We start from the raw sequence: 20307 nt of genomic DNA, 5'->3' as shown, positions 1-20307 counted from the left end.
TCTTGAAGCGGTGCGGTGACAGGGACCAAACGCTTCACTGCAGTATCGGAGGATGCGAGAGGGCAGGGAGCTGTAATCTCCATTGTGATTTCAGCTGCTTTCTTCATGAACAAGCGACTGCTTTCCTTGGTAGCAAGTTGAGATTGTGGAAAGAGTTACAGGTACTGGGAGAAAATATCAAGCTGCCTAATGAAGTGAGGAATTTGTTGTGAAAATTAAGAAAACACAGCGGGCGGGATCTTTACCGCCCCGCTCGGGCGAGACCGGAAATTCCCGCCCAAAGCCGATGGAGATTTCCGTTGCCGGACTCTCGTCCGCGCCGATTCCATGGCAGACAAAATGGTAGAGCTCTGGCTAATACCTGCAAAACCCTGCTCCTGAGCAGGGGTAGTTTTGTTGCAATGGTTACCATTGGAGTACTAAATTCCTCACTCCTGGTGTGGCTCATGCCAAAACCCATTCTGTTCAGGACATCAGAGTGGCCATAACCAGCATGTCATAGAATTGACAGTGCAGAAGGAGGCCATTCAGCCCATCGAGTCTGCACCAACCACAATACCACCCAGGCCCTAACCCCTTAACACCCACATTTTTACCCTGCTAATCCCCTAACACTAGGGTCAATTTACCATGGCCAACCTGCACATCTTTGGACTGTAGGAGGAACCCATGCAGACGCGGGGGGAATGTACAAACTCCACACAGTTTCCCAGCAGTGAGGGGTGGATTCAGTGGGAATCCAGAAGATCGGAGGAGCCTCCGAGAAACACGCCATGAGAAGGCCAGGGAATCTCGCCCATGGTCTAATAAAAGCTTTGTGCAACTATAGGAATGATCCTTACTTTTATATTCCAGAGGGACCTGGGGGTCCTTGTGCATGAGTCGCAAAAACCCAGCCTACAGGTGCAGCAGATGATCAGGAAGGCAAATGGGATGCTGGCCTTCATAGCGAGGGGGATTGAATATAAAAGTAGGGAGGTCTTATTGCAACTGTATAGGGCACTGGTGAGGCCGCAGCTGGAGTACTGTGTGCAGTTTTGGTCGCCGCACTTGCGCAAGGATATTTTGGCCTTGGAGGGAGTGCAGAGGAGGTTCACTAGGCTGATACCAGAGTTGAGGGGGTTGATCTATGAGGAGAGGCTGAATAGACTGGGCTTGTACTCGTTAGAGTTTAGAAGGATGAGGGGAGATCTCATTGAGACGCATAAGATGATGAAAGGGATGGATAGGGTAGAGGTGGAGAGGTTCTTCCCGGTCAGAAAGGACAGCAGGACTAGAGGGCACAGCCTCAAGATAAGGGGGGGGGCAGTTTAGAACAGAGTTGAGGAGGAACTTCTTCACTCAAAGGGTGGTGAATCTCTGGAATTCTCTGTCCATTGAAATGGTGGAGGCTACCTCGCTAAATATATTTAAGACGTGGGTAGATAGGTTTTTGGTAGGCAAGGGGATTAAGGGTTATGGGGAGAAAGCGGGAAAGTGGAACTGAGCCACTTCAGATCAGCCAAGATCTTGTTGAATGGCGGGGCAGGCTCGAAGGGTTAGATGGCCAACTCCTGCTCCTATTTCTTATGTTCTTATGTTCTTATTCCCTTGGAATAAACAACAATGTTCCCTTTGCCATAATCACTTAATGTACCTGCACAAACTTTCCTAATTCATATACCGTGACTCCTCAGGTTTCTGCAATCTCTCTCCATTTATATAATGTACTGCTTTTCTATCCTTCCTGCCTAAGTGGACAAGTCCACATTTTCTCATGTTAAACTCTATCTATACTCCACATATTTAGAAGGATTATGCCAGTGATAAAATATCTTCAGTTCTAAAGTTTTCAGTAAGTATATAGTCCATGCAAACCAACAAGCATAACATGGTCAGACACACTACACTTTGAAACCAAGTGGCAAATGCCACCCAATTTCACCTCTGTGGATGTTGCATCAAAGCCCTCCGATGCTTATCACACTGTGAACCAACTGGTCTCACTGAAACTCTGTCTTACGTATCAGTGTTTCAGAACTCCACTGTTGAAAAACACATTTATAACCTTCTCACAAACAACGATTGCTCTAAGATACCTTCACCAAGGATCTGCTTCCAGGATTCAATCTCACCTTTTAACATTCCTTTGCCTTGGATTATTCAAACTTCCACACTATATCTGAGATACTCAATCATGCCAACATGTTGCTTCATAGGGGCTGTAGTAAGATGTCACCAAACTTTTAATTAACCTCAGATGTTTTCTTTCTCAATAAGAATCTGATTCTATCTCTTTAACTCAGAGCACTTTCCCTGCTTTTTGCTCCACCCAACTGGGCTTTGTTCAACTTTTTGTTCTTTGTTCCTTCAACTTAACTGGCTTCCTCAGACATATAAGCTGGAATTTCACCGCCCTGCCAGCCATGGGAATTGGAGTGGGGAGGGGTGGTGGTGGGGGAGAATCCAATCCAAAATGAACCAACTGGAAAAATAAGAGGGAAAGTTTAAATAAGAACAAAGAAAGGTTGTTTTACTTGCACCAGAGCTCCAGTGGGATGAGCCCATTAGCCCAGTTGGTTAGAGTTCCATGATTAACAACACCAACAGTACGGATTCAATCCCTGTACTGGCTGCGCTAGTTGTTGGAACCAATCTCTTCTACGTGCCTTATTGTTAAATCATGCTGTCAGGGGAAGATTGAAGGGGATACAGACGTGTGGAGGGCCATGACCAGTAACTCTCAGACAACCAGGAGCTCTAGAATCATAGAATCCCTACAGCATAGAAGGAGGTCATTCAGCCCAAGAAGTCTGTACTGACCACAATCCCACCCAAGCCCTATTCTCATAACCCCACACATTTACCCACTGACACTACAGTCAATTTAGAATCACCAATCAACCTAACCCACACATCTTTGGAGCATGGGAGGAAACCGGAGCACCCGGAGGAAACGCACGTGGGCAAGAAGAATGTGCAAACTCCACACAGAGAGTCACCTGAGGCCAGAATTGAATGTGGAACCTTGGTGATGTGAGGTTTCTCTACATGAAGACAGCGAGAGAGAGAAAGGAGCGGCAGCGACTGTCCAGGCAGCGCTGAATAGCTGGTCAAACACATCTTGATCTTCGCCTTACACCAAACTGCATGCCCATGTCTCAGTCACACTGAGGGCAATGCAATGCTATTTCCAGCAGAACCCGTAAGTGATAGCGCCAAAGTATGCCCTAAGTGTAGATAAACTCACAGAAGAGAAGTTGGTTTATAATCACCAGTTGTTAAAGTCAGTGGGATAATATAAATACAACTTGTGGCAATTGTTCAAAAGCAGGTGACAGGAAATTGTCACTGGAGTCTTTAGGCTGGAGAGTCAAGTGGGGTCAAAGAACCCAACAATGAATGGTTTGCTATCTACATCATGTGGTCTATTGTACCTTACCAGATAGGAAGTGGAGTCTGTCATCAACATTCAAACATGAGTACCTACTCCCCAATGGCTACACATGTCTAACATATTGGAATGTGGTGTACCTAGATTGCAGTACTCTTCCTATGGGTGGGGTTTTCCGATCTCGTCCATTCTCACCCCACTGCCAGTGAGAACGGAATATTTGGCTAAAACGCCACTCACTGCTGTGATAGCAGTGAATTACGGATAAAGTCGGAGGCTTTTCTCCATTTACCAAAAATACAATCCGAGCTCTAATATCACACAAAGCGCTTGTTCAGCGATTGCATTGTATTAGGCACTATCATAGACAGAAGGTGATTGCACATTCAAAACTTAGCAAATCACTACAAGTACTCAGCAATGAATGATTTAATGCACTCACTAGTTAGCTGGAGGAAATTAGGATCTTTCAAAAATCCAAGGCTTAAACATGAAAATTACTAAGCATAGAGAGAAATTATTCCATTTTAATTACTCCAACTTCAAAGTGAAAGTATTTGAATGTAAAATGGTTCCAGCACATAAAGAGGCCATTCAGCCTGTCATGTCCAGGTAACTCTCTGTAACAGCAGCGCAGCCAATCCAACACCCCCCCTTACCATCACATCCCACCCTAAACACACACATACCCACCTCCCCTATCTTTCTTTTCCTGTAATATCGACAATATAGGAATAATACACATGTTGTTATGGCACTTTGCACTCTATGTTGGAAGGAATGGACTTCATGACCAAATAACCCAACTTTCGAATGAGGTAGTGATCTGATAGTCAATTATATATTAAAAACTGAGCCCACCGAGTGGAGTGATAAACTCAAAAACTGACTGTTGCTGATGAAATCTCACAGAAGGACAAATAGACAAAGTCATGAGAAATGTAAATGGTTTCGAATGTGTGATTTATTGATGGTGAAATTAAATTTGTATTCACTGAGAGACAAACATTTATGTTGCCGTCCCGCACAGTTTATTAACACACAGCCTTGAAACTGACCATTCTTTGTCTTTGGAGTTTATATAACCATTCAGTAAATTGAAGGAACAATGAGCAAATGTCCTCACTTTTTCGGGGCAGTGTCAGATCACTAAGATTAGAATGAGGTCCTGCCTGTCACTGACTCAAATAATGTGAATAAAAATTCCACAGCATTGCTTGAAGAAGAGCAGTGCATTCTCTTAACCAATAAATCTCTCTCAATCTTGCCTTGGGACAATGAAGAATAACTACACTTTCCTCTCTTCATACTTGTACTCCTCCTCCCTCTCCCCCTTTTCATTAACCTCCTCCTGCATCACTGGCTGGCGCACTGGATAGTGCTTCTGCCTCACGGTGCCAGAGACCTGGGTTTGATTCCAGGCTTGGGTCAGTATCTGTGTGGAGTCTGCCTGGATTCTCCCCATATCTGTCTGGGTTTCCTCTGGGTGCTCTGGTTTCTCTCACAGTACAAAGTACGTGCTGGTTAGGTGCCCTGGTCATGCTAAATTCTCCCTCAATGTCCCCAAACAGGCATTGGAGTGTGATGATGAGGATTTTCACACTAACTGCATTGCAATGTTAATGTAAGCCTACTTGTTACACTAATAACTACGCTAATAAAACTTGTTGTCCATGTTGAGGTGTGAGCTAGTGCCCAAAAAAGCTAAAATTGTGAAGCATACACCACAAACCTGGGTACTGCAAAGCTCTTCCTGAATGGGCCACGTGCGTCTTAAGCATCTCTGACCCTTTCTTTAATGATGGTTCTGGTGGCAACATTTCCCTCCTTGTAAACCAGCTCTCTCGCAGTGCCCAGGGTCTTGACAGAAGGTGGGAGACAAGTCTGTGATGCCTTACAGCTAGCCTGTAACATGAATGGTTGGAGTAAAGGTGGCAAGGTGAATGCACCTGGGTGAAGTCCACATCACCTTACACCTTGGGAACATCAGAAGAGGCCAAGTGCTCTTGCATCCCCATCCAAGGGAAAAGTAGTTTTCCTTCTAGTGTAGAGCAATGCCTTTGACTGAGGGCAGGCATTTGGGCTTTTGTGAAAATGCTATTTAATTGAGATTCTGGTTTTTACTCAGAAGCACATAAAATGTACCAGTTTGCAGCATTTTCCCTTGTTGTTTATTCATGTACACCAGGTATCAACTTGCTTGATAATGAATGGGAGAGCACGAATTGCTGGGAGCCAATTGGTAGAAGTGCAGTTGGTTGATGGCTGGTTGCAAATCCTCTTTGTGTCAGTAGGAGTGTGGGATTGGTTGAGGCTGGAGGTATGATCATTATTTTGGTCCGAGGCAAGAGACTAAATGAACCATAGAGTTATTAGGGAAACTCTGGCATCCTGAGCACCAATGTAAGAAGCTGGACTAACTTTGGATGCCAGCCTTCCTCTTTCTCATTCCCTCCATCGGAGGCAGAATCAGGTGGAAATGATTATTTCCTCCGCTGCCTCTAGTCCGTGGTTCAGAATATAGTGCACAATGATCATTCTAGGGACCCTTACCTCTAGATACCTGACTGTTAAGCATGTTGGTGACTTTCTCGATAGCAAGTCTGTTGTCATAAAGCTGCCATTGCAGTGGTCTTGGTTCATCAATGGGGTTTCTCATTGTTGTCATCAGCCAGGTTTGAAAGAGGTACCTATCCTTTGTCACCTAACACCCATTCCTTAAGGTTTTGTCTTTAAACAAGTCTGGGATATTGGACTGGCATAGCATGAAAAGCATCATTGCAAATCTCAGAGAACCTAGTGCAGACTAGGAGGTGATAGCCTGGTGGTATTATCACTAGATTATTAATCCAGAAACTCATGTTCTTGGGACTCGGTTTTGAATTCCATCACGGCAGGTAGTGGAATTTAAATTCAAAAAAAAACTGGAATTAAGAATCTGCTGATGATCATGAAGCCATTGTTGATTGTTGAAAAACTCATCTGCTTCACTAATGTCCCTTAGGAGAGGAAATCTGCCATCTGGTCTGGCCTACATATGACGCCACAGCCATAGCAATATGGTTGACTCTCAACTGCCCTCTGAAATGGCCAAGCAAGCCATTCAATTCAAGGAACTATAGAGATGGTTAATAAATCATGAATTGTTTTGGAAGGTTAGTCATGGCATGGATCAATTCTGGCATCTTTGTAAAAACCTGATGTCTGTGTCGATATGTGCGACCTTCTTGGAGATCCTGTCCACTTGGAGCCAACAGTTTGCGGTGTCGATGGTAGTCATGATGTGGAGATGCCAGCGTTGGACTGGGGTAAACACAGTAACAAGTCTCACAACACCAAGTTAAAGTCCAACAGGTTTATTTGGTAATGACTACTAAATACACCTGCGCTTTATGGGCTGTTCTCAGGGACGCACACTGAGACAAACATCAGCTGTTGCAGAAGAATTATCCACTTGGTGAAAGACGCTCTTTGATCTGCCCGAAACTTGTTGGTCTTCCATTGCAAAGAGTTGTCCCCAACCGAGTGTTGTAGACTGGCACATTCCAAAGCCCAGGACCACATGCTGAGGGATGCATGAGACAGCCGCCACAGAGGCTCAATGGGGAAGGTCGCTGTCTAAGACCTTTCGGTCATAGTGAACTGAGGGGAGGGGAACTGTATAGAATCCCCTCGGGCTGTATGACTGCCATTGAATGTTTGCAGTGAACTTGTGCAGGTTAGGTGGATTGGCCATGCTAAATTTTGCCCCTTGTCATGGGGGGACCAGCTAAGGTAAATGCATGGGGTCATGGAGATAGGGCCTGGGTGGGATTGTGGTCAGTGCAAACTCGATAGGCTGAGTGGCCTCTTTCTGCACTGTATGATTCTATAATATTACATGTATTAATTGTATTGAAGTATATTAGGGTGCAACTCAAATCTATGTAGAAAACCTGAATTTTGTCTGATTTTGAAATCTTTGTAAAGTTCTTTCAGGCATCTTACAAATGTTGCAAAATAAATAAATGTATCTCATTTTTGGCTAAGATCAAGTGTAGGATCAAGCATGGGATTAAATGTAATGCCTTTTCTTGCCAGTTTGGTTTAGTATTTCTCTTTTGTGGGGACCGTTCAGTTTGAATTTGAATTGCGTTTTAGAGTGAGCAAGGGGTTAAGGTTTCACTCTGTCCACTTGAATCCACAAAACTAATAAATAAATATATCTCTATACACACAAAAAATTCTTGAAATTGTGAATTTTTAGTCAGTCAGCACATGTGGCATCACAGGACTTGAGTACAGTTTGTTTGAATTTCTTTTGACTTCTGCTAACAAGCACCGATTGCCCTGTGATAGGGGTGTGTGTGTTATAGGATGCAGGTAATAGCTGCGCTCCCACTGTTTTCAGTTTAGGCTGTAGGGGGACACTTGTCTGTAGCGGTGCTGTGATTAAAGGCTTCTTCATATCACACAACCAGCATCATGATCAATTATCTAAAGATAAATTATTCCACGCAGGAAAAGTCTGTAAAAGGTACAGGCATAATACAGTGTTAAATACCAGAAAGCTATGTGCAATCTGTAGCTCCAGGCCATTTGGCAAGAGCCTTTTTCCTCTAATAAAGATTCTGAAGCTCAGCACACATGCAATCCATATGTAGGTTGATTGTCTGGCATGCTGCCAGTTGCCTTTGCGGCACATTTTGAAGACCTTGTTCAAACCCTGGTCAGTACGGTTTTTCACCTTGTTGCCATCTGATACCAGAGGCCCTGTTTAAAAGGTAGTGTTGAACTGAGCAAACATTTCCCCTTCGGAAAATGCACACAAGTGTGGAAGACATAAAAGGAAAAGGAAAACTTCAGAAAGAATTTTCTCACTGTCTAAAGCTTTAGGTTTGCCCACTAACTGCCTTCTCTCGCTAGCTTCATTGTACCTTCAGCTGGAACTGCAGGTAAGGTTTTATTCCCCCAGGCAACATGGTGGCAACTGCCAATAGCAGGGAGGACTCTAATACAAGATGGAATTGGTTCTAACACTGAATCCAATTGACAATAGTTGCCATGCATGAACATTGACTAAGTTTAGTATTCTCACTGAAAGCCCTCTGCAATGACAGTTCAGTATTGGGTTTCTTTTTTTCATTCATTCGTGGAACAGAGGCATTGCTGGCTGGCCAGTATACATTGTCCATTCCCAGTTGCCTTTGTTCAGAGGGCAATAGAGAGTCAACCATGATGCTGTGGCTCTGGAGTCACATGTAGGTCAGACCAGGTAAGGATGGCAGATTTCTTCCCCTAAAGGACACTAGTGAACCAGATGGATTTTCTGACAATGGTTTCATGGTCATCAGTAGATTCTTAATTCCAGATTTTTTTTAATTGAATTCAAAAATCAACCATCTGCTGTGGCAGGATTTGAACCCAGGTCCCCAGAACATTAGCTGAGTTTCTGGATTAGTGGTCCAGTGATAATACCACAAAGCCATCACCTCCCTTTTGGCAGCCAACAGTCTGGTCCAAATCGTATAGTTGGATATTGTAGCTATTTGCTTTTCTACAGGTTTATTATTTACAATATTGATGCTACTTGCAGTAAAGTTTGATTGACACCTCACCTAAAATATATGATAGGATGGTATAGCTATCATTTATTTAATATTTTTCATTTTCCAATTTGCTATTCTCTCTGTCTCTTTTGAAGATAGCAGCTGAGAGATTCGAAAATAGTCACTGCAGCAAGCAGTACGGAGAAGACTGAGACGTACCCAATCATTGGGCCTTGAATCACGGTGGACAATGGTTAGCGTTGCTGCCTCCCAGCATCAGAGATCTAGGTTCAATTCGGCCTTGGGTCACTGTCTGTGTGAAGTTTGCACATTCTCCTCGTGTTTGCGTGGGTTTCCTCCCACAGTCCAAAGATTTGTGAGTTAGGTTGATTGGTCATGCTAAATTGCCTGTTAGTGTCAGGGGGATTAGCAGGGTAAATATGTGGGGTTACAGGGATAGGGTCTGAATGGGATTGTTGTTGGTGCAGGCTCGATGGACAGAATGGCCTCCTTCTGCACTATAGGGATTCTATGATTCCATGAATCACATCACAATTGAATTGGCAAGCTGTAGGCACACACTGCCAAAGCAGAATGGTAGGCCAGACCGTTGTTATGGCAACAGCTGTCATCAGCTGACTGATTAACAGCAATGTTGAGGTGGAATTCTGGTCAAGATGGTGGGATGGCCAGGAAGGGCGTACAATTGGGACGCAGGTGAGGGAAGGTGGCTGGGAATTGAGGGCGAAACCATTTTAGGAAAAGCTTGATTGAGTTAAATTCTAACCTTTCTCCAGTCCACGTAATACCATTTTACCCTGAATTTGTTCTCTGCTAACAAGCTTTCCATCCACATTTCTATATTTCATCTTGTGCCATAAGCCTCATTTCTTTTCCAGTAAGATCTTTGTGAGATGCCTTGCCAAATGCTTTCTGAAATTCTGCATTCCCTTCATTGACATAATCAATCACTTTAGAAAATTTTAGCAAATTTGGCAAAGCGGACTTGCTTTAACAAATATTTGTTCGTTGTCTTTGATCAAACCATGGACTTCTAAATGCTTATTAATTTTACATTGAATTTTGGATTGTATTTCATATTTTAAAATTATTGTAATATGCCTTTAAGGGATAGCAGCATGACACCACTGGAAAGGAAATGTGTCATGTGATCCAGCGTCAGTTTCACTTTTGCTTTGAGCAGAGCACGTACACACAGCTCTGATGTCTTCAAGCTTTGAACTTATGTGCCTAATCTTAATAAATGAGTTTGCAATCTCGTTGAGCAATTGGTGTTTTGTGTCTTATACAACAAGTAAGCTGAAGGAATAATGTTATAACAACGTGACAAAAATGTTTTTATTTTTTCATGGAACTTTGATACATCCCTTTGTCTCTTAAAGGGACATCAGTATATTGTGTTTGTGCATTACTTGTTGAACATTTTCAACCTGCTTATCTATTAACCTGTTTGCTAATATTCATGATCAGTTATTTGGTTCAGATCCCCTCCTTGTCTTGCCTGACTATTGGCCTGTAACTTCCTCAGAATGGCAATCAGTGACAGATTTCCACTCCGTAGTGACTTATATGCGCTTAAATTGTAAAGCGCCCTTTGTCTGCCGAATTTGGACCCCTGTTAGTGATGTGGTCTTCAGAGTGTAACTCTGAGCTTACTCCACTTTGTGTGCGCACCAAGGTGAATGTCTGCACTGGTGGGAGGTGTAGGTGAACTTCATGATGGTGCACCTTTTGAGGATTCTGAGACATCCTCCTCAGAGACAGGGTTGGGTCCAGAGTTGTGGCTGATACAGGCTGCTGAACTCCCCTGTTTCTTGCTGGTACCTGAAATGGAGATTGGAAAGATTTAGTGGAGGAGGAAGCAAGCTCCTTAATTTTGTTTTATTCATTTGTGGTACATGGACATCACTGACTGGCCAGCATTTATTGCCCATCCCTCGTTACCTTTGGAAGGCAGTTGAGAGTCAATGACATTGCTGTGGCTCTGGAATCACATGTAGGCCAGATCTGCTATTCTTATCAGGTAAGGATGGCAGATTTCCTTCCCTAAAGGACATTAGTGAACCAGATGGGTTTTTCTGACAATAGTTTCATTGCCATCAGTAGATTCGTAATTTCAGATATTTTTTATTGAATTCAAATTCCACTATCTGCCGTAGTGGGATTTGAACCCAGGTCCCCAGAACATTAGCTGAGTTTTTGGATTAATAGTCCAGTGATAATAACACTAGGCCATCACCTCCAACTGGAGCGATGTGGGGACACCTGACAGCTGCAAGCTGAAGACATCCTCTCTGGCTTCCTAGGGGGAGTCCTACTTCACCTTCAGCACTGGCATGGTTCCTGCCCCCCCATTAGCATATCTGCAGCCAGCTCCTCGAAAATGGGATGAGGACTCAAATGCCTCAAATTCTACATCTCGTCCGGGAGTGCTCACATTTGTTGTGTTATTGTTCACAAGAAAGACAGAAGGATTGACTGTCACCCCAATGGTTGCAGGAGCAGTTCAGGAGCACGACAGCTGCTGGATTAAGAAACAGGATGTCCCACAACTGAAATTGAGAGCAAGAAGTGTTTGGCCTATGTTCAGTGTAGATATCCCATCCACCAGTGCATCCTGTAACCCAAACCCCTGTGCGCTCATACATTTACTGGTGTCCTTATGACTGTCAGTTTGCAGTGAGTAGATGATGCCACTTACCCTGGCAGAGTGCAGTAGATTCTCTTCCTGCACTGTTGGGCATCTCCACAGTGGACCTCATGGGCACCAATCTCTGCTGTGACCTCAGTCAGGCCGTTGAGGTCAGATGGGAGAGGGCCTCCTGCTGCCATTTTGGGGAAACAGGACCTCCTGATTTTTCTGGATGTCTGGGAGGAGATTCTCCAGAGAAGCTTTGTTCAGTCACTGATTGTATTCCTATAATGCCCTGGGCGAGGTTCCTGGAGCTCTTGGCCTGCAGTGAGTGAATGTCTGCCTGGGTTCCCTGTAAATATGGCGACCATAAGAGGTAACGGTGGCCCAGTGACTTCCTGCCCGCCTTCACCATGAAATTCATCATGCCCCCCACCCCATGGGCACATAAATAAGGAGCTGAGTGGTGCAAGCTCGTGCACGTTTGGCTGTTCCGCCCTCCAGTAAAATTAACTGCGATCTCTGCTCCTTCCACCAAACTTCGACTTCAAAATGGAAGATTCCCGTCTGTCCAAAAATAATAAATGGATTAATTTTCATGGAAAAATAGAACAATCTGAACTATTGCCAGATCAGAATACTAATGGTTGCCAAGGTAATAACATATTACTGGAATAGGCTCTGTGTGTTATAATCGTGTCATTAGAATAGTGATTTTTTTTGAATTCCATGCTTTATCAAGGGGCCTCAACCAGTGTATAGGTAGTGCACACTGGAAATTTGGCATGTATTGCCAGCATTTACCAAATTTGGAATGTACTCTCAGTTGGCAAAGCCCACTGACAGCATAAAAGATCTCAGTTTAGATTAACTATTAGAACTAAGCCAGGTTTTTAAGGAAGAAATATGTCTGGAGTGCATCAAGTAACTCTGTGTGCATACAATGCGATTGGGAGGGCTGGGGCCCTGCTGGGGGAGTTGGTGGCATTGTCAATATAGCCAGTAATTTGGAAGAAGCAGGCTAATGATCTTGGGATACTGGATTGAATCCCACTGTGGCAGCTGGTTGAATTTAAATTTAATTAATTGCCCAAAGATGTGCTGTTTAGGTGGATTGGCCATGCTAAGTTGACCCTAGTGTCAGGGGGATTAGTAGGGTAAATATATGGGGTTACGGGAATAGGGCCTGGGTGGGATTGTGGTTGGTGTAGACTCGATAGGATGAATGGTCTCCTTCTGCATTGTAGGGATTCTAATTAAATTGGAATTCATGTAGTTTTAAAAATTTGGAATTAAAAGCTAGTCCCAGTAATGGTGACCATGAAACTATCATCAATTATCATAAAAACTCATCTGGTTCATTAATGTCCTCTCGGGAAGGAAATCTGTCCTCCAGTCTGGCCTACTTGTGACTCCATACCAACAGAAATATGATTGACGTCCTCTGAAATGGCCTAACAAGCCACTCAATTGTACCAAAACGACAACAGAAAAGTCAAAAAGGAATAAAACCTGACAGACCACCTGCATTGACCTAAGCTTGGAAAATGACAACATGTAGAACTAGCAACCCTGTAAACTCCTCCTTACTAACATTTGGGGACTTGTGCCTAACTTGGGAGAGCTGTCCCACAAACTAGTCAAGCAGCAGCCTGACATAATCGTGCATAGAGTCATATCTTACAGACAAAGTCCCCCATCACCCTCCCTAGTTAAGTCCTGCTCCACCACAGGACAGACTCAACAGTAGCAGCAGCACATACAGTCAGTAGGGAGTTACCCTGGCAGTCCTCAAAATTGATTCTGGACCCTATGACGTCCCATTCAATCAGGCCAAACATGGTCAGGGAAACTTCCAAATCATTGCCACCCACCACCACAACAAATACTCCGTCATAGCTGAGAAATCAGTGCTCCTCTATGTTGGACACTACTTGAGGGAAGCACTAAGAGTGGCAAGGGCACAGAATATACTCTGCATGGGGGAATTCAATGTCCCTCAGCAAGAATGTCTCAGTATCATTGCGGGCCAAATCCTCAAAGATATATCCGTCAGATTGGGATTGCGGCAGGTGGTGAGGGAACCAACAAGGGGGAATAACTTACTAGGCCTGGTTCTCAACAATCTACCAGTCACAGATCATCCAAGATAGTATAAGTAGGAATGACGATCACTTAAGCTTTAAAAAGATGGAGTCCTACGTTCACGCTGAGCATTCCCTCCATTGTGATGTGTGGTAAATGGTGTAGATTCAGGTCCAGTCGTTCAAAACTGGGCTGTGGGTCATCAACAGTCAGAGAATTATATTCAACCACAGATTGTAACCTCATGGCCCAATCTATCGCTTACTCTGTCATTACCACCAAACCAAGGGACCTGTTCAGCAAAAAGAGCAGGAGAACAAACCAGGAACAGCACCAGCCATACCTAAAACTGAGGTGTCAACTTGGTGAAACCACAACACAGGACTGCTGGCATGCCAAACAATGGGAGCAGAACAATGTAGACAGAGCTACACAATCCCACAACTAATGGATCAAATCAAAAGTCTGCAGTTTTGCCGCATCCAGTCATGAATGGTAATAGACAATTAAATGAGTGGAAGGAAGAGGAGTCTGACCACTATGTCCATTCAGTGATGGGGGAATCCAGCATATTAGTGAAAAAGACAAGGTTGAAGCATTTGTAACCCTCCTTAGCTAGAAGAACCAAGTGGATGGTGCATCTTTGCTTCCCCCTGACATCCCCAGTGTCAAAGATCCAACCTTCCACAGACATCAAGAAACAGCTGAAGGCACTGGCTACTGCAAAGGTCCTGACAACATCCCAGCAATAGCACTGAAGTTTTGTGCTCCTGAACTAACTTTGCAGCCAGCCAAGTTGTTCCAGTGTAGCCATAACACTGACATCTACCTGACAACGTGGGAAATTATCCAGGTACCTTCTGTCCATAAAAAGCAGGACAAATCCAACTCGGCCAATTACTGAAGGTGCTGTCGACATTGCGATCATGCAACACTTCTACATCAGTAGCCTGCTCACTGAGGCTCACTTTGCGTACTACCAGGTCCATTCAGCTCCTGACCTTATTACAGCTTCGGTCCAAACGTAAACTCTAGAACTGATTTCCAGAGATGAGGTGAGAGTGATTGCCCTTGATATCAAGGCCACATCTAAATGAGTAACATCAGGGAACCCCACGAAATTGTAGTCAGTGGGAATCAGAGGGGAAACTTTCTATTGGTTGGAGTCAGACCGAGCACAATAAGACATAGGAGCAGAATGAGGCCGTTTGGCCCATTGAGTCTGCTCTGCCATTCAATCATGGATGAAAAGCTTCTCAACCCCATTCCCCTGCTTTTTTCCCATAAACTTTGATGCCTTACCAAACAAGAACTTATCTATCTCTGTCTTAAACATACTCAATGAGCTGTCCTCCACAGCCTTCTGTGGCAATGAATTCCATAGATTCACCACCCTCTGGCTGAAGAAATTCCTCAGTCTTTGCTCAGCTGGATGTAAAGGATCCTATGTTTTTTTTCTGAAGAAGAACATGGCATTTTCCTGGTCAACATTCCCTCAACCAGTAACATGATAAACAAATCACTTTTTTATCTGCAGATTGCATGTCCTTGCTGTGTAAATGACTGTCACATTGTACCTCAGAATTAATTAATTGATCATAAAACATTTTGGGGTGTCCGGAGGACAGGACACAGTGTTAAATAAATGCAAGTCCTTTTATTGTGGGAGTAGGAATTCATTCACGTAAGGTTGCTTCTAATTTGTTTTTTATTCATTCATGGGACATGGACATCACTGGCCGGCCAGCATTTATTGCCCATCCCTAGTTGCCTGAGGGCAGTTGAAAGTCAACCACATTGCTGTGGCTCTGGAGCTAGACCACAGAAGGACTGCAAATTTCCTTTCCTAATGGACATTAGTGAGCCAGATGGGTTTTCTGACAATCGCCAATGATTTCATGGTCAACAGTAGATTCTTGTTTACAGATACTTCTTTTAATTAAATTCAGATTCCATTGTCTGCTGTGGTGAGATTTGAACCAGGTCCCCAGAGCATTAGCTGAGTTTTTGGATTAATAGTCTAGCGATAATACCATGAGGCCATCATCTGCCCATTTCTAGTTGCACTTTTTGGGCGCCGTACTTACGTAAGGATATTTTGGCCTTGGAGGGAGTGCAGAGGAGGTTTACTAGGCTGATACCGGAGTTGAGGGGGTTGAGCTATGAGGAGAGGCTGAATAAACTAGGCTTGTACTTGTTAGAGTTTAGAAGAATGAGGGGAGATCTCATTGAGACGTATAAGATGATGAATGGGATGGATAGGATAGAGGTGGAGAGGCTCTTCCTGCTCAGAAAGGACAGTAGGACTAGGGGGCACAGCCTCAAGATAAAGGGGGGGTGGTTTAGGACGGAGTTGAGGAGGAACTTCTTCACTCAAAGGGTGGTGAATCTCTGGAATTCTCTGCCCATTGACGTGGTGGAGGCTGCCTCGCTAAACATTTTTAAGATGCGGGTTGATGGGTTTTTGATAAGAGAGGGGATTAAGGGTTATGGGGAGAGGGCGGGAATGTGGAACTGAGCCACGACAGATCAGCCATGACCTTATTGAATGGCGGGGCAGGCTCGAAGGGCTAGATGGCCTACTCCTGCTCCTAGAACCATGCCATGTTCATTGCGAGTTCCTGGGGACGGGCTCCCTGGGCTATTGAGTTAAGTCTGCGCTAGAAGAGATGTGGTGTAATAGGAACAAATTTCTCCCTAATGTACCATTGGAATAAATGCTAATTATGGGCAGTAGGGTGGCACAGTGGTTTGCACCATTGCCTCACAGCACCAGGGTCCTGGGTTCGTTTCCTGGCTTGGGTCACTGTCTGTGCGGAGTCTGCATATTCTCCCTATGTCTGTGGGTTTCTCAGAGTGCTCCAGTTTCCTTCCACAGTCTGAAGGACATGCTGGTTAGGTGCATTGACCATGCTAAATTCTCCCTTGGTGTATATGAACAAGTGCCAGAGTGTGGTAACTAGAGGATTTTCACAGTAATTCATTACAGTGTTAACGTAAACCAACTTCTGCAAATAATAAATATGCGTAAATTTAATTATTTTCCTTTTTATTGGTTGAAATGTCCCATGTATGATAACAACAAAATGAAAGGATAAGTTAACAAAGACTCCTGAGTCTGCTGCCTGCTTGGTATTAATTAGCTGTAGAGTAATCATTTTGATAATGACAGATGAGAAGAATTAAATCTTACTTGGAGGAGACTTCTTAAAAATTGTCCAAGGTACAAATTGTCAAACTTTCAGAGCTACATTCAGAATACAATGAGCACTTTTTGAACTTGAAGTAATTCCTTCACTCCTCGAAAACTGTTATCAAATTTCTAATCAAAGGAAATTAATGTCAAACAGAGCAAATTATATTTATAGCCTGGATGACAATTGAGACATTAGGGGAAGGCAAACTTTGCAACAGGCTGAAGCAATCAGATGTAGCATTAAAGTGCAAAAAGGAAGGGTTGGAGATGGATGAAAACAGATACGCTGGTGAGTTGCTTCATTTCTGCGCAAATCTTGAAAGTAACTTAACCTTCACTTGTTGAAAAGATACAAAAGCCTGAGGACACGTACCAACCAACTCAAGAACAGCTTCTTCCTTGCTGCCATCAAGCTTTTGAATGGACCTACCTAGCATTAAGCTGATCTTTCCTTCCACCCTAGCCAAGACTGTAACACTACATTCTGCACTCTTTTCTTTTCTCTATACACTCTATGAATGGTATGTTTTGTCTGTATAGTGCACAAGAAACAATATTTTTCACTGTATGCCAATACATGTGACAATGAAAAATCAAATCAAATAATGAAATTGATCAAAGCTCTGATATTGGGCGTAATTGAGAATAAATAACTATTCTCGGAAGTAGAATTTTACGATACTCTTTAGACTGTTGTTGTGATTTGGAGATGCCAGCATTGGATTGGGGTAGGCACAGTAAAAAGTCTCACAACACCAGCAGGTTTAATTGGTAGCACAAGCTTTCAGAGCACTGCCCCTTCATCAGGTGAGTGAAGGGTTGGGTTCACAAACAGGGCATATATAGACACAAACTCAATTACAAGATAATAGTTGGAATGTAGGTCATTACAGGTAATCAAGTCTGTACAGGTGCAGACAATGCAAATGAAGAGAAGGTTACTTTTAAATACAGGTTAAAGAGGTGTGAAATGTCTCAAGCCAGGACAGTTAGTGAAATTTTGCAAAGCCCAGGCAAGTTGTGGGGGTTACAGATAGTATGACATGCACCCAAGATCCCAGTTGAGGCCATCCTCATGTGTGTGGAACTTGGCTATCAGTTTCTGCTCGGCGATGCTGCATTGTCGTGTGTCATGAAGGCTGCCTTGGAGAACGCTTACTCGAAGATCAAAGGTTGAAGGCCCTTGACTGCTGCAGTGTTGGACTTTAACCTGGTGTTGTGAGACTTCTGACTGTTGTTGCATTTGACTTCCAGTCCGAAATTCATGAGTGCCACTCTTAATAACCTTGCTTAACATTAAACTTCACAAATATGCAGGACGCTAGGCATGAAGGTTCATCAAAGCTCTGATATTGGGCATAATTGAGAATAAGTGAATATTTTTATAAGCCTTTGTTTACATATGTAAAATATCAATTATCCTCCCAACTGAGATGTGGAGATGCCGGCGTTGGACTGGGGTAAGCACAGTAAGAAGTCTCACAACACCAGATTAAAGTCCAATAGGTTTATTTGGTAGCACAAGCTTTTGGAGCACTGCTCCTTCATCAGGTGAGTGTGATGAAGGGCAGCACTCCAAAAGCTCATTCTACCAAACAAACCTGTTAACCTGGCATTGTGAGACTACTTACTTTCCTCACAACTGTTTAAATTAAGTAATCTCTGGTTTCTGTGATTATCCAAACAGAAATATGAATGATGTGATGCAAGCCAGTATAGAGATCAGCACAGAGTTCAGCAGGAGTTATCTGCTTGTGGAACTCCCAGAAGAATCACAGCCGTCTGCACCGTTGTCTGAAAACGGGTCGCTTCACATCAGTAGAATAAAGTTTGAGACAACTTCCTGTTTCATTTGGAGTGAGATTTAATTTTGATGATGGCTTGAATGGTGGAACAAAAGTTTCACGGTGCAGACGGCTGTGATTCTTCTGGGAGTTCTACAAGCGGATAACTCCTGCTGAACTCTGTGCTGATCTCTATACTGGCTTGCATCACATCATTCATATTTCTGTTTGGATAATCACAGAAACCAGAGATTACTTAATTTAAACAGTTGTGAGGAAAGTAAGTAGTCTCACAATGCCAGGTTAACAGGTTTGTTTGGTAGAATGAGCTTTCGGAGCGCTGTCCTTCATCACACTCACCTGATGAAGGAGCAGTGCTCCAAAAGCTTGTGCTACCAAATAAACCTATTGGACTTTAATCTGGTGTTGTGAGACTTCTTACTGTGCTTACCCCAGTCCAATGCCGGCATCTCCACATCTCAGTTGGGAAGATGATTAATATTTTACAAATGTAAACAAAGGCTTATAAGAATATTCACTTATTCTCAATTGTGCCCAATATCAGAGCTTTGATGAACCTTCATTATTTGATTTGATTTATTATTGTCACATGTATTGGGATACAGTGAAAAGTATTGTCTCTTGTACGCTATACAAAGCATTCCGTTCATAGATTATATTGGAGAGAAGGAAAGGAGAGGGTGCAGAATATAGTGTTACAATCATAGCTAGGGTGTAGAGAAAGATCAGCTTAATATATGACAGGTCCACTCAGTCACAAGGAGAACGTGCAGACTCCGCACAGAAAGTGATCCAAGCCAGGAATTGAACACGGGTCCTTTATGCTGTTTAGCAGCAGTACTAACCACTGTGCCGCAGTAATAGAGTTTGGCCAGGATCCATGCTGGATCCATCCATTACAATCTGTATTAATGACTTTATAGATGAAGCAACAATCAGTACTGTATCAAAATTTGCTAATGATACAACCTAGGTGGAAAAATAAGCTGAAAAGAGTATAGAGTGGCTACAAAGAGATATTGGCAAATTAAGCTAAGTCAACTAGATGGCAGATGGGGTATAATGTAGGGAAGTCACTTTAGTCATAAGAATTCAACAAATGAACATTCCTGAAAAGGTGAAAGACTTGTTAGTGTTAACGTTTGAAGAGACCCAGGTATGCTCATACACGGAACAGAAAGTTAGCATGTAGGTGCAGTAAGCAATTAGGAAGGCAAATGTAGGCCTTTATTGCAAGGGGATGGGAGTACAGGAATAGAGAAGTCTTGCTACAGTTGTACAGGGTATTGAAGAGATCACATCTGGAGTACAGTGTGAAGTTTTGATCTCCACCTTTAAGAAAGGGGAGATCTACATTGGAGGCAGTACAGTAAACCTTCACTCAAGTGATCCCTGGAGTAAGAGAATTGTCCTATGACAAGAGGTTGAGCAAACTGAGCTTCTAAATTCTCTGTAATTTGGAAGATTAAGAGTAATGAAGTAAGTTCTCCTTATCTCAGTCCTAAATGATCAGCCCCTTATCCTGACACTGTGTCTCTGTGTTTTAGATTTCATGACCAGAGGAAACAATAGGCTGGATTTTCCAGCTGCGCTCGCCGCAAAGGCTGGAAAATCCTGCCCAAGGTCAATGGACCTTTGCATGGTCCGTGTCCCGCCTGCTTGATTCC

This window comes from Carcharhinus amblyrhynchos, chromosome 27, assembly GCF_965287045.1.
Source record: "Carcharhinus amblyrhynchos chromosome 27, sCarAmb.v2.hapA, whole genome shotgun sequence".
Lineage (NCBI taxonomy): Eukaryota > Metazoa > Chordata > Chondrichthyes > Carcharhiniformes > Carcharhinidae > Carcharhinus > Carcharhinus amblyrhynchos.
Note: the sequence above shows the minus strand (reverse complement) of the source record.